This window comes from Arvicanthis niloticus, chromosome 4, assembly GCF_011762505.2.
Source record: "Arvicanthis niloticus isolate mArvNil1 chromosome 4, mArvNil1.pat.X, whole genome shotgun sequence".
NCBI lineage: Eukaryota > Metazoa > Chordata > Mammalia > Rodentia > Muridae > Arvicanthis > Arvicanthis niloticus.
This window is the reverse complement of record NC_047661.1, coordinates 50,411,081-50,420,189: the sequence shown is the minus strand read 5'-3', so window position 1 is coordinate 50,420,189 and position 9,109 is coordinate 50,411,081. Positions and strand designations below refer to the sequence as shown.

The 9,109-nt window shown below is 41.4% G+C and overlaps 1 long non-coding RNA gene across 1 annotated transcript; it reads right to left on the bottom strand.

The window, feature by feature from the left end:
* Window positions 1-3,482: 3,482 nt before the first annotated feature.
* On the bottom strand, window positions 3,483-7,347 carry LOC143442001 (uncharacterized). Its single transcript, XR_013109853.1, has 2 exons — window positions 6,074-7,347; window positions 3,483-3,748 (listed from the first exon to the last, which is right to left on the bottom strand). It is a non-coding gene; the product is annotated as an uncharacterized LOC143442001 (long non-coding RNA).
* Between the last annotated feature and the right edge of the window lie 1,762 nt (window positions 7,348-9,109).

The window sequence follows — 9,109 nt, the reverse complement described above, 5'->3', positions numbered from 1 at the left end:
ATTGCTGAGAGTGGGATGTTGAAATCCTCCACTATTATTGTGTGAGGTACAATGTGTGCTTTGAGCTTTAGTAAAGTTTCTTTTATATATGTCAGTGCCCTCGCATTTGGAGCATAGATGTTCAGAATTGAGAGTTCATCTTGGTAGATTTTTCCTTTGATGAGTATGAAATGTCCTTCCTTATCTTTTTTGATTACTTTTGGTTGACACTCAATTTTATTTGATATTAAAATGGCTAGTCCAGCTTGTTTCTTGAGACCGTTTGCTTAGAAAATTGTTTTCCATCCATTTACTCTGAAGTAATGTTTGTCTTTGTCACTGAGGTGTGTTTCCTGTATGCAGCAAAATTCTGGGTCCTGTTTATGTATCCAGTCTGTTAGTCTATGTCTTTTTATTGGGGAATTGAGTCAGTTGATGTTAAGAGATATTAAGAAAAAAATGATAGTTGCTTCCTGTTATTTTTGTTATTAGAGGTGGAATTATGTTTGTGTAGCTATCTTCTTTTGAGTTTGTTGGAAGATTACTTTTTTGCTTTTTCCTCCTTCTGTTGGAGTTTTCCATCAATTATCCTTTGAAGTGCTGGATTTGTGAGAAGATATTGTATAAATTTGGTTTTGTTATGGAATATCTTGGTTCCTCCATCTATAGTGATTGAGAGTTTTGCTGGGTATAGTAGTCCGGGCTGGCATTTATGTTCTCTTAGGGTCTGTACAATATCAGTCCAGGATCTTCTGGCTTTTACAGTCTCTGGTCAAAAGTCTGGTGTAATTCTTATAGGTCTGCCTTTATATGTTACTTGACCTTTTTCCCTTACTGCTTTTAGTATTTTCTTTGTTTTGTTCATTTGATGTTTTGATTATTATGTGATGGGAGGAATATTTTTTTCTGGTCTAGTCTATTTGGACTTCTATAGGCTTCTTGTATGTTTATGGGCATCTCGTTCTTTAGTTCTTTAGGTTAGGGAAGTTTTCCTCTATAATTTTGTTGAAGATATTTACTGGCCCTTTAAGTTGGAATCTTCACTCTCATCTATACCTATTATACTTAGGTTTCATCTTCTCATTGTGTCCTGGATGTCCTCGATGGTTTGGGTTAGGAGCTTTTTGCATTTTTTTTTTTTTTTTTTTTTTTTTTTTTTTTGCCAGTTGTGTCAATGCTTTCCATGGTATCTTCTGCACGTGAGATTCTCTCTTCTATCTCTTGTATTCTGTTGGTGATGCTTGCGTCTATGACTCCTGATCTCTTTCCTAGATTTTCTATCTCCAGGGTAGTCTCCCTTTGAGATTTCTTTATTGTTTCTACTTCCATTTTTAGATCCTGGGTGGTTTTGTTTAGTTCCTTCACCTGTTTGCTTGTGTTTTCTTGAAATTCTTTAAGGGTTTTTTTTGTGTTTCCTCTTTAAGGGCTTCTACTTGTTTACCTGTGTTCTCCTGTATTTCTTTTCTTTAGTTTTAAATTTTCTTTTTTTTTTTTTTAATTTATTTTTATTGGATTTTTTTGTTTTAAAGTTTTTTTTTTTTTTTTAATTTATTTTTTATTGGATATTCTCCTGTATTTCTTTAAGGGAGTTATTTATGTCCTTTTTAAAGTCCTCTACCATTCTCACGAGAAGTGATTTTATGTTTTTCTTAAAGTCCTCTATCATCATCATTAGAAGTGATTTTAAATCTAAATCTTGCTTTCCTAGTACTATGGGGAATTCAGGACTTTCTTGTGTGGGAGAACTAGGTTCTACTGATGCCAAATACCCGGGGTTGCTGATGCTTATGTTCTTGCACTTGCCTTTTGCCATCTGGGTCTCCTTAGTGCTACCTGCCCCGATGACTGGAGCCTGTCTTTCCTATTAGCTTGTTTTTGTTTTTTTGTTTTTTCCAGAACTGTGTGGGGTGGGTGTTACTACTGGGGTAAGAGCTGGGGCCCAAAATCTGCTCAGTGCTCCGGGCCAGGAGTGACTTCCTGGGTCCTAGTGGGTCCCAGTTACTCCCTGTTTGTTGTCTGCTTACCTGAGATAATGACAGGATTAGAACACCTAGGAGTTCCTCTGGGTTCTTAGAGATTGGGGGAAGAGCTGCCTCCCTGCATCTGCTCAGTGCTCAGGCCCAGACCGGAAGAGAGAAGTGATTTTAAAATAAATCACTAAATCACTAAAATAGCACCACCAGCTGGTGACCAAGTTTTCAGACACATGAGTTTATGCAGGAAATTTGCATGCAAACCAAAACAGCTGTAAGGAATTCTTAGAATAGCTGGGTTTGTTTGTTTTATAGCACGGACAGTTCAATAAGAGAGAATAAGAGTAAAGTAGGAGAACGTCCTTCTGCATATAAGGATCTTCCAAGCTTCCAGAATGAAAAATTACTAAAATCAAAGGCTGGTGGGGAGATAAACGCCTGTAATTCCAGCACTTGGGAGGCAGAGGCAGGTGGATCTCTGAGTTCAAGGCCAGGCTGGTCTATAGAGTGAGTTCTAGGACAGCCAGGGCTACACAGAGAAACCCTGTCTCTAAAAACCAAAAGAAAGAAAAGAAAAATTAGTTAATTTGATTATTGAGAGAATGCCCATCTTTTTTGCCAGATATATTGTTAAGAAAGATGAACTTTTCTATAAAAGAAAGGCTGGTCAAATGCTATTGTGTGGCCCTTCCTGATGTCGTGGTTTTACACTTGGAAGATAAATATCATATGTTTGCCTGGGTGTATGTGTGTGTACCACCTCCGTGTCTAGTGCCTGCGGAGGCCAGATGAGGGTTTAAGATCCCTAGAAGTGGAGTAACAGATGGCTATGAGCCACCAGATGGATGCTGAGAACTAACCCAAGTCCTCTGGGAAAGCAACAAGTATTCTGAACCTCAGAGCCTGTCTGGGCTCATCAAAGAACTCTTAAACTATTCCCAGAGACAGACTGCAGACTCTATGGACCCAGCAATAGACAGAAATGCACCACTGACCTGTCCATCAAACTGCCCCATCTCTGAGTGATTAATGAGCAGAGGCCACACTGATGAGAACTGCAGATGTTCCCTAGGTACATCTCAGCAGTAGACTGTTGTCTAGCTCCCTCCTCTCATCTCACCTTTTGCTTCATCCTAGTCTACCTGAGTTATCAGTTACTCCACCTTGAATCTGTTGTGTCCACCTTCCCTGTCCAGAGCATTAGCAATGCACTGGCCCCTTCCTATGGCCTAGTATGGGCTAAACTAAAAAGTTTTACAAATACTCTTTCTTCAATCTTATTCCTATTGATGAGTAAGAGAGGATGGGAAGTCTGTATTGTGAAGGTAGGTATGTGGCCAGAAGTGATACAGGAATGTCTGGGTATCTTTGGAGCCTTTCTTGAAGAGCTAGGGTCCTAGAGACTCAGTGGCCACCATTCCGAAAGTAAAGTTCATGGAGCACAGAGGGTGTATGTTTGAGATTTTATTGTAGATTCATTGTCTTAGTTAGAGTTTTACTGCTGTGAACAGATACCATGACCAAGGCAAGTCGTATTAAAGGACAACATTTAATTGGGTATGGTTTAAAGGTTCAGAGGTTCAGTCCAGGATCACCAAGGTGAGAACATGGCAGCATCCAGACAGGTGTGGTACAGGCAGAGCTGAGAGTTCTACATCTTCATTTGAAGGCTGCTAGTAGAAGAGTGACTCCCAGGCAGATAGGACAAGGGTACTAAAGCCCACACCCACAAGGCCACGCCCACCAACAGTGCCACTCCCTGGGTCAAGCATATACAAACCATCATAGATTGGAGCCTAGGAGAGAGAGAGAGAGGGCCATAGTATCAGTTTGTGTTAGGCACGGAGGTCAGCCACAGAGTGTACACAGCTTCAGACTAGGCACATGCCACAAGGTTGGGAGGTGAGGGCTTTACAGAAAGAGTGAATAGAGCCTGAAGTACCAGAAGAAAAAAAAAAGCTTATGTTCTGGCCAGCACCCAATGAAAGACAGAAGAGAAGAAAAAGGAGAAACTACATCTTTTGTGAGGCAGGACTCTGAACATCGGACAGACCCAACAGAACTTCATGGCAGTTTGTAGGGACTATATGTACTAGGGTAGGGAGGAATTCTGGGAAGGAAAAGTATGCTATCTCATTAAAAGGATAATTATTCCTCCTATCTTTTTTATTTAATACTATTTTTATTGAATATTATTTTTAGTATTGTTTAAGGTGAACCTGCCTTCCTGAGGGTGGTTCTTGGCCTGCTGATTGGCTCAACTGGATTAACTCTGAAGGGGTGGACAGTGGTATGTCTTTCCCCAGAGGCAGACTCTGTTCTTCTGACTGCAGTTCTCCCTTCACAGGCCTGCAATGCTAATGTAGCAGGGTGACATGGCCTAGATCATTTTCTTTTGTGTCCTCCTCTGCTTTGGCTAGAGCACTGAAAATTTCAGATGTCCTGCCCCAGAGAGTGCATCTCTATGACAGCTCTCAGCGATTGTTATATGTAAATCACATTCTTCCTCCTCCTCTGACCTGTACACCAATTAACACCGCTTTCCCCTCAACCTTGGGCCCCCTTTGTTAAGTAGTCTCAGAGCTAGCCATTGCACTCTACTGAGGGTTGAAAAAAGATAGCCTCGCCCACACGCAGTTGCCACAGGTCTGCACAAGGGCTATGGCTTATGATCCAAATCCAGCCCTGTGCCTGTTTCATATGTGAAGTTTTCCCAGATCACGATCGTGCCCACTTTTCCACGGACTACCTCTGCCTTTGTTCAAAGCAAAGCTGCATTGTTGCAATAGTGACCCTGTGGGCTGGTTCCTTGTGGGAAACGTTTGCCAACCCGATTCAGCTTCCCCCGCCTAAAATCAAGGCCACCTCAACCCATCCTAGCTCCTGCTCTACAGTCTCACAAACAGGAGGCGGGTCTCTAGCTAAACTCATCTTTTCATTTCTCTTTCCTGAAACCTCCATGCTTGTACTGAGGATAGAGCTGTCTTACTGAGGATGGTAAGATCTATAAAAATGAACACTTTTGTGGAACTGATCTTTATGTGGGCAAGTCCATACACTGGAAAGCTCGGCTCCTCTCCTGACCCACTGTCTATATCTTCATGAGCATATCCAACTGGTCATGGACTTTTAATAATCTGCTTCGTGGTGGTCAACCCCCTTCACTATATGCGCACTCCACTGACATCCACTCTTACAGTGAACTCTGCCTGACTCTCTCTGGCCATCCCACCTGCAGTAAACCATTCGCCACAGCACAGGCTCCTCCAAAGCAGCCATTCTCACCTAAAGTGCATCTCTGCCCTCAGAATCAGGGCTCCTGCATCGCTGACTGAGAGCAGCAGCATTTTCCTACTCACTCAAGACAAAACTTGGAATCATCGTTGCCGTTTTTCCTTTAAATCTCACACTCTGCTTAAGCAAGCAAGTCCTGTCAGCTCCACTTACAAAAGCTAACAGGTGAGCCAGGCGCAGTGGCGCATGCCTCAGCACGCAGTAGGTACGTATAGAAGGATCAAGAGTTCAAGGCTAGCCTTGTCTAACTAGGCAGTTCTTGGTCAGCCTGACCTACATGAAACCCTGATGATGATGATGATGGTGATGATGATGGTGATGATGATGATGATGATGATGATGACAATGATTAATAATAATAAAAAGTAGAGTTTTAATAATAATAAAAAGTAGAGTTTTAATAATAATAAAAAGTAGAGTTTTAAAGCCCAATCAGTGATTCTTTCTTTTTTTTTTTTTTTTTTTTGGTTTTTCCAGACAGGGTTTCTCTGTGTAGCCCTGGCTGTCCTGGAACTCACTCTCCAATCAGTGATTCTTATATTCCCACTTTAAGTTAAGAACCGACTGAAAAACAAATGAAAAGATAAATGGAAATAAAATATTGCCTTTACTCCGGGCAGTGGTGGTGCACACCTTTAATCCCAGCACTTGGGAGGCAGAGGAAAGCGGATTTCTGAGTTCGAGGCCAGCCTGGTCTACAGAGTGAGTTCCAGGACAGCCAGGACTATACAGAGAAACCCTGTCTCAAAAAACCAAAAAAGAAAAAAAAAAAATGCCTTTACAACACAATACCTAAAAACAGAGTTGGTATCCACACCCCATTCTACCTGAAGTAAGAAGGCGTCATGCTTCTGGATACCTGCAGCTAAGCTTCCGTTCGGTCCCAGGCAGCGTGGGCCACCGTGGGCCACCGTGGGCCACCATGGGCATCCCTTTATAGCAGAGCTAGACAGAGAGCTTCTCCTTCGACACTTCACAGCACAGGAGTGGGGCCAAATACACATTCTTGACATGCAGTGGTGTGTGGGTAGATCTGAACGGCGAGCAGAAGCAGCGCGGTGACATTCCCCAGCACTGCCTGCTCTGCTATTAGTCCGACACGTCCTGAAAAGGGGACTTGAATACAAAGGTGGCAAGACTTTGTCACAACGAGTCACAGGCACAATCCGATCTTTTACTCCATTAGGTCTGACCTTTAACGAGCGGTACGGCTGCTCTCTTCGGGGGACATGACTAAAAGTCTCCTCAAACAATCTTCATCTCACCGTCACACAACTTCTTCCCTGAAGCCAGGCCTGACTCTTCTGGGATATTTTGTCTGGCATTTATTAAAGAGAAGACACTAAAATAGGGCAGAATAATGTGTTAGTTAAATTAATTCTAAAACCTTTGTCCCAAACTGGACCTTCTGCTCTGTTTCCCTGGCCCACTCTCCACGCACGTTATCCAGCACAGCTCATCAAACACTGGCGCTGAGACGAAAATAATTAAAAAAAAAAAAAAAAAAAAAAAAAAAAAAAAAAACGCTAATCGGGAAAACGCCAGCAACATGCAAAGCTCCAGATTGAAATGATAACTGCCTTCTTAAATGGGTTTTCCTGGGAGAAAATTAAAGTTAAACATTAAAGCCGTATGCAAATTAATCCAAACATTTCCAGAGGTCAACAGAATCAAAGTCCAAAAATCTCATTCCTGTGTGCTTGGGGGTTGAAAATTCAAAGAAACTGAAGTTGATCCAAACGTTGTCCATCTCGGTTTCTTGCTCTGCGTAATCTCAGCTGCGAGGGCTTGTCTGCAGGTAGAGTTGGGCTGCAGCTGGGCGGCCTCAGCCTCCCATCTTCAGTGGCACAGATGAAAGTCCTGGGGGGGAGGGGGATGGACAATGAATACCTCTTCATTTTCTTCTGTTTGAAGACTTTATAGTGCACTAAAGATTATCGCAGCCTTGATTCAAACCCACCGCATCTAGGCAACAAAGAAATACCATTATCTAAAGCAGAATGTTTACAGAGCCCAGGATTTGTGTCGTCCAAGCCACTGGCAATAATTAAATGGTACTAGATGGAAAGACATCAGACTTAGGAAGGAGCTTTGATTGACCTCCCGGTGATGCCAGCCAGTCTGGGGCAGCTCTCTGATGTCCAGTCTCTGAATGGATCATCTGAATCCCAGCCTGCTCTAACATGTATTACATATCTGTTGGTAGGATTGAGGCTGGCAGCTATAAGTAGCTCTCTTTCTAAGATATTAGAATTGAAGACAAGGCAATCTTCTTGCAACGTTAGAAGCTCGAAGCATAAATCATGAAGCTTTATTTGCTTTTTCCTTGTTTTTCAGTTTATCTATAATGTCTAATTCCCTTTATTCTTTTGAACACTGTTCTTCCAGCACCTCGGCGCAGCCTCATCAATAACCCATAAGCAACCTTCTCAGGAGCCTGAGCCAGAAATCATGGTTCTGTCAGCAACTGTGGGGCAGGAGCCAGAGACACACAGGTCCCAACAGCAGCCTGAGCGCTTCTGCTCAGAGAACTCTATTCAAAGGAAAACATGATTTGTATAGCACTGGTAAATACAGTAGCCTGCAACTCTTGGGGTGATGTTTAAGGGACCCCTTAACTCAGCAAGATGTAACTCATTCCTGGCACTGGAGGGTCTACTTGATGTCAAAAGGTATTTACTTGTGCATTATCCATCTCACTGTGTGGCGACTCCATTTAGATTCCTTTCATATATATATATATATATATATATATATGGAATACATATATATAATTTACATATAATATTATATTTATAATATATAATATTTATATATTTATAATATATTATAAATTATTTATAAAAATATAATATTATTTATATTATGTTTCTATTATATATAAATATAAATAACATAATATAAATTTTATACACAGACACACACATACTTCAACAGCAGCAGGTTTCCATGTGGCTTTTCCAAAACCCTTTTGTGTCAATTCTTCCCGTCCATATTCTTTCCCCTGCCTTTGTCTTCTGTGTCCCCATTTAATCCTCCTAGTTTCCTCTTTACATCTCTGGAACACTGTATTTTGTTTCTCCTTCCTTGGAAGGCCCCCTTCTTCCTGCGGGTCTCTTGCTAGCCACATAAGCTCTGCTGTCACTTGCGTTGACATACGCACTTGACAGCTAAGGACATTGAACGTTCAAAGTGTTTCTCGGCCATTTGTCTTTCATCTTTTGAGAACTCTGTTTTGTTCCATACCTCATTTTAAATTTGGGTCATTTCTTTTCTCGATGTTTAGTTTTTTGAGTTCTTTGTATGTTCTAGATACTAACCCTCTGTCAGACATATAATTGATAAAGATTTTTTTTTCCTATTCTGTATGATGCTGCTTTGATTGAATAGTGGTGTCTTTTGCCATATGGAAATGTTGTTTGTTTGTTTGTTTTTTGTTTGCTTGTTTTTTTTGTTTTTGCTTCATGGTGTTCCATTTATTAATTTTTGAAGTTACTCTCCAATTCCTGATGTGCAGGCCCTATTGCTAAAGACAGAATTCACTAATGTGTTCAGACAGAGAGAAATTGAGCTGATACCCAATTTGAAGTTTCACCTCTAGTGATTAATGTTCATTATGCTAGAAGGTGCTATGCACACTACCAGGGGAGGCAGGCAGTCATCAATATCATCAATCTGTGAACCCTTGGATGTACAACAGTGACCTGCCTGCAAGATGTACCCACTGGCAAGTACACTGGAGGCACAAATGTTATGGGAGCAACCAAACACCTTTTTATTGGATTTAAGGTCCACTCCCTGATATGGAAACCACACCTGACATGCTAACATGATCAAGAACCTGATCATGGGACAAGATAGGT